This window comes from Hoplias malabaricus, chromosome 3, assembly GCF_029633855.1.
Source record: "Hoplias malabaricus isolate fHopMal1 chromosome 3, fHopMal1.hap1, whole genome shotgun sequence".
Taxonomy (NCBI): Eukaryota; Metazoa; Chordata; class Actinopteri; order Characiformes; family Erythrinidae; genus Hoplias; species Hoplias malabaricus.
In genome coordinates, this window is record NC_089802.1 from 6972809 (window position 1) to 6978808 (window position 6000).

Below are 6000 nucleotides of genomic sequence, written 5' to 3' on the forward strand. Positions count from 1 at the left end.
CAAGGTTTCTGGCTCTGCCTCTAATTTTCTGTTCCACCTTAAACAGTGTTGCTGTAACGTTTGTGTGCATTTAAACGTCAGGATGTTACTGCTGTACTGTTAAAAGTGAAGTTGGAAACTCTATGGTATGCATCCCCTTTTACGTTTGTGTATGTATTATGTTTGGGGGAGACTCTATTCCACAGATGGTCAGACTTTTTGTCTTGAAAGTGCAATAATTGAAACCAAGAGCCAAAACACCAAAGCAATGTACAGGGTGGGCCATTTATGTGGATACACCTTAATAAAATGGGAATGGCTGGTGATATTAACTTCCTGTTTGTGGCACATTAGTATATGGGAGGGGGTAGGGTGACCAGATCTGAGATGGTGAAAAAGAGGACACGTCTTGGGGGGCAATGGGGGGGCGGGGGGACGACTACTGACGTGCAGACTGACCAATTAAATGTTTACAGAGAGGGTTATCGACCAATAACGGTAGCTCTACAGTCAGACCGTCCAATCATAAGATTTTAGGCTACTTCACCACTCCCCCTTCTCACTCAAGCGAAACAATCGGAGTAGGGGAGGGCGGGACTAGTTTGTGAACGAAACGCTTCTCGAAGTTCTATGTAAGCTCTAGAAAAACACAATCCCGGACGTTTGTGAAATTCCGCCCGGACATTTTTTTTTAAGTCTAAAAAAGAGGACATGTCCGGGTAAAAGAGGACGTCTGGTCACCCTAGGAGGGGGGAAACTTTTCAAGATGGCTGGTGACCATGGTGGCCATTTTGAAGTCGGCCATTTTGGATCCAACTTTTGTTGTTTTTTTTTCAATTAGAAGAGGGTCATGTGACACATCAAACTTATTGGGAATTTCACAAGAAAAACAATGGTGTGCTTCAGATGTACGCACCCTGTGCTAGTATTTCTGATTCACATAGGATCACATTTTTTTCCTTTTTTTTGAGGGGGAGGGTGTTATCTGGTTTTGTGTAGAGGACATTTTTCTCAGTCTGTGTAGTGAATACTGTTCTATTAAGCTGTACAACAGAAAGGGAGATGACTGAAAACGAAGGGATGTTTCTTTGTACAGTAATAGTTGCATCAGCCTGTTCAGGGTCTTAGTCCAAAGAGTGGGCAGAAGAGGAATGCATACTTCCAAGATTGAGTTTCTGCCACACTGCCACTAATAACCTTCTGAAACTGCAGAGGAACACCACTGCTGCAGACACAACCTTCTTTTAGACTGAAGTGTTTTGTTTATCTGTAGAAAAGGCATTACAGACAATGTGCAGGCCTCAAGATGGCCGCCGCTGCTGTTGTTTCTTTTTATAAACAGTGTGTCATTTGGTGTCAGAAAAAAGTCTGTATGAGATTATTTAATTTGAGGTGACTAATTATTTACCCAGTGCTAATTTACAATGCTAACATAGGGGCTACAAGTTTACACTAATTGTTAGTAACTTTACTTCACTTTTACAGTTTGTCTGTAGCTACAAAGCTAAAGGAAGAATTTTATTTCAGCTGAAACTAGTGATTTAATGTTGATTTTTTTTTCTTTTTCTGGAAAATATGATGTTGAAAAATGAGTGTTGATAAATACTGCAGTGCATCTTTCCCTCTCCTCTGCAACATTTACTTCATGAAAATCATGGCACGAGTGTGTATCAGTGCTACTGATTTAAGATAATATACAATATGTCTCTTTTATGTCTGTTCCCTCTCCAGAAGATGACCTCATCAATGAGCTTGTTGATGCTAATCATGGCTTCCCTGGTTACGCCATGACCGTGCGTGCCCCGTGGGTCAGAGAGAAGAGAGGCTGAAATCGGAGACCCTTTTTCCAGCCGCTCTTTTTAACAGAGCTGCCTAGCTACCTCAGGAGCAGCTTGACGAAGCTCTGGAATCTTTCATTTTCACCGAAAGTGCTGCTGTGTCCAGCGAGAGGGTTGATGGAGCGCGTCTGTCCCGGCCTTGTCCTTCCTCTCCATAAATCCTCCTGATAACCTGCCTGTTTAACAGGCCCATGACACTGCAGAGCTGTGTCTGAAGTCCCTGCCACTCGCCCTGGCTGCATATTGTAAGCCATTAGATTAAATTAAGCAGGTCTCCATCCTGATATATGCTCCAATCAGTTTGATTTAACAGTGGAAGCTTGTCTGGGCCACAATGTTTCCTACTCTAGAGTTGATAAATCCCACAGTTGTTCAGTTAAGTGGATGGGTTCTGCAGAGAAGAGCTGGAGGTGGGTGCGTGGGTGAACGCCTGGGGTTAGAAAGGTCTCCACGCTACTGAAGTTTGATATTCCTCCAGAAGATACCCTGGAGAAAAGCACTCGTTCTGCTTCAGATTGTAGACTTGCCCCGGGATTCTTAGCTTTTCCTCCTCAAAAGCTTTGGTCATTTGTTCATTTGTTTTAATCTTATTTGCAGGCCTCGTAGAGTTTGAGACGTACTTTGCATTCGTAATGCAGATTTGATGACGATCAAAACAGAAGCAGTAAAAAAAATATATGGAATGTACTGGAGTTTCTAGCAGTGTCAGGTTTGCAGTTTCTGTGTGGAGGCTGATATCGATCTCGGAGAGGCGTTGTGTCCCCTCTGTGATGCTTTTTACACTTAAAGTTCTGTGGCCTTGTGGATCACACACTGTCAGAAAAAAAAAAAAAACTGTACAGGTGCATTATTGTCACTAAAGGTAAAAACAGTGGAAATGTATCTTTTTTAGGTACAACAGTGATTTTAAAGCCCAGCTGTGTTCCTTAAAGATTGTGGCATTCTCTATCACAGAAAAATACTGTTAAAAAAGGCATAATATTAATCCTGTAGATGAAATTCATTCATTCATTAATTCATTATCTGTAAGCGCTTATCCAGTTCAGGGTTGCGGTGGGTCCAGAGCCTACCTGGAATCATTGGGCGCAAGGCAGGAATACACCCTGGAGGGTGCGCCAGTCCTTCACAGGGCAACACAGACACATTCACTCACACCTACGGACACTTTTGAGTCGCCAATCCACCTACCAACGTGTATTTTTGGACTGTGGGAGGAAACCGGAGCACCCGGAGGAAACCCACGCAGACACAGGGAGAACACACCACACTCCTCACAGACAGTCACCCGGAGGAAACCCACGCAGACACAGGGAGAACACACCACACTCCTCACAGACAGTCACCCGGAGGAAACCCACGCAGACACAAGGAGAACACACCACACTCCTCACAGACAGTCACCCGGAGGAAACCCACGCGGACACAGGGAGAACACACCACACTCCTCACAGACAGTCACCCGGAGGAAACCCACGCGGACACAGGGAGAACACACCACACTCCTCACAGACAGTCACCCGGAGGAAACCCACGCGGACACAGGGAGAACACACCACACTCCTCACAGACAGTCACCCGGAGGAAACCCACGCGGACACAGGGAGAACACACCACACTCCTCACAGACAGTCACCCGGAGGAAACCCACGCGGACACGGAGAACACACCACACTCCTCACAGACAGTCACCCGGAGGAAACCCACGCGGACACAGGGAGAACACACCAACTCCTCACAGACAATCACCCAGAGCAGGAAACGAACCCACAACCTCCAGGCCCCTGGAGCTGTGTGACTGCGACACTACCTGCTGCGCCACCGTGCCGCCCTGTAGATGAAATTGGACATATGAAATCAATGCAACTTTAAAATCTACAAGTATTATAGAATAAAGTCAGTGTTCTCAACTAAAAGTACTGAATGTGAGTCCTTGAAAGTACCACCACTGTGAAATTTTTTTCTGAGAGTGTTTGACGACACAGAATCACACAGAATATTATAGAACTTCAGAAAGGGTAGAGGAGCCTGGAACCAAGAGCTTGCGAGGTCTCGGTGCTAAACAACAGAATTGTGTGAACAGACCAGAGATCTGATTTGAATCAGATGTGACATGGAACTTATGGTGAAAGCATCATGTGTGTTTTTTGCCGCTCTAAATGCAGAGAACCTTTTCTGCTCAAACTGAATTTGCCCAAAAACATTTATTGCCAATCTAAAAAAAAAAAAAACGATTCCTGATTCCTGTCTCATACACTGACTCTCCATTTCCATTTGTCATTTTTCTCATGTTCTCTTGTGGACTGTAATATACGGTTCAACCTGGGGACGTTTTGAAGCCAAGGGGTTGCAAGTGACACAACATTGTCTGGACAGTTAATCCACAGTCCTGGGGCTTTTAGCTCCTTTAGCTCACCCTGTTTTTCTCATCTGCCGAGAGAGAGAGAGAGAGAGAGAGAGAGAGAGGAATAATCCACATGAATTCTGGTCACTGTGGAAAGGCAACAGCAGTAGGAAAGGGGGAAGAATGGATAATGGAATTGTGGTAGAAAAAGGAAAAAAGAAGAGAGCCTGTAGACCTTTAGTTAATTAGGCCCTACATTAGCTAATGTCTGTTTTGTGGAGAGGCCTGTGTTCCTGCGTTACCTTGAACTGTTTTACACAGTTAAAGGCAGTTTGGAACAGAGAGAGGAGTGAAGGATACAGTTTTCTTCTGTTTGCACCTCTCACTAGGGCCCTGAGGGACTTCAGATGAATTTGCCTTTGCATGTGTTGCACTTAGCATAATGCTAAGATTGTGTCTCCAGTCAAGTGCTGTACCTTACAGTGCAAAGAGAAGTGAGGAGTTAAAAGTTCATTCTGTAGTTGGTGTTTATTTCAGTGGTCATCAGTAGGTCCTAAACATGTTTGACACACAGTATACACAGTTAAAGCAGGGGTCAAGGCCTTCTCTGGCGAAACTCAAGGACAGTGCAGTGGAAATGTATTAACACTCTTATACCGCGCATTGACAGTATTTAGACAATGCACAGTCAACACCAGGGGAGCGCATTGAAAATGTAAAGCACAGGACACTGACAGTGTTGAAGGAATGCCTTGACCGGTGGCGTCTATACAAACGCTGTTTAGGGAAATCATGGAAGACATTCAGGGAATGATTTGGCACTGTTTGCGTAATGATTCGAGAGAGCCTTGAGAATGTCCTGCTAATGTACAGATCGCTAAACCAAGGCAGGGCTGTCCACCTCCTGTTTTCTTAAACTTTCCCTCACTACTCTCTGAGGAACCCTTTCACCCTCTGCATCAGCAATGCTAATTACCTGCCCAGAACAAGTCCACACAGACGAGGAGAGTGGGAGGTGGTGTGTGAAAGGGAAGGTCAAGCGTGCGAACGTACGGTTTCGAATTAAATCAAAGTCTCTGAGGTTTTGAGCCTTTTCAGTGGCTCCTTTTGCCCTAAGTGTTTTTCTTTTACCCCGTTCGTCATCCCTTAAGTAAAATTAAGCACGTTTAATGCAGCCTGGTACGGGCATGGGGAGCATATTACATTCCCTGTTAGCGGTTAGCAAATTTTCTCCCTCAGATCCTTGGTCATGTTCTTTCTGTTCCATGTTTTTCTTCAGCTTTTTAAAGCTAAAGAGCCATCTCCGACTTCACTGGACCATAAGGTGATATACCACTGAGGTTTGTGTCTCTATGGAAACCGTATCTAAACAATCTACACTACTTTTCAAAATAAAAGGCCAGTGTTTATTTCCACACAAAACCACCTTCAAAATTTACATTTTTAGTTTACAACAATATTTGTTTCCAGTATTTATTTCTGAAGAACATTGTTAGAAGTCTGTTACATATTCAAAATCACACTAAGATTGAAGTCTGGAGCAGTCTGAAAACAGTTTCTTTACAGTTAGTTCAGGCCCCCCGTGTTAAGTAGTGATATTCTTATAGAAGGATGGACAGAATTCCCATGGAGCTATCACTTAATGACAGTTTTGACGTGGAGTTGAGTGAACTAAGGGTGCTTTCTGAATTTTGTGCAGTACTGTATGTATTTTGTTTTACACACAAGAAGCACAAATTAGATTTAGCTCAAGGCTGAAGCTCTCAGTCATTTACACAAGGTTCACTGTTAGTTAGCGGTGACTGTGTATCCTCAGACTTTGACATGAGCAGAGGAAATAAT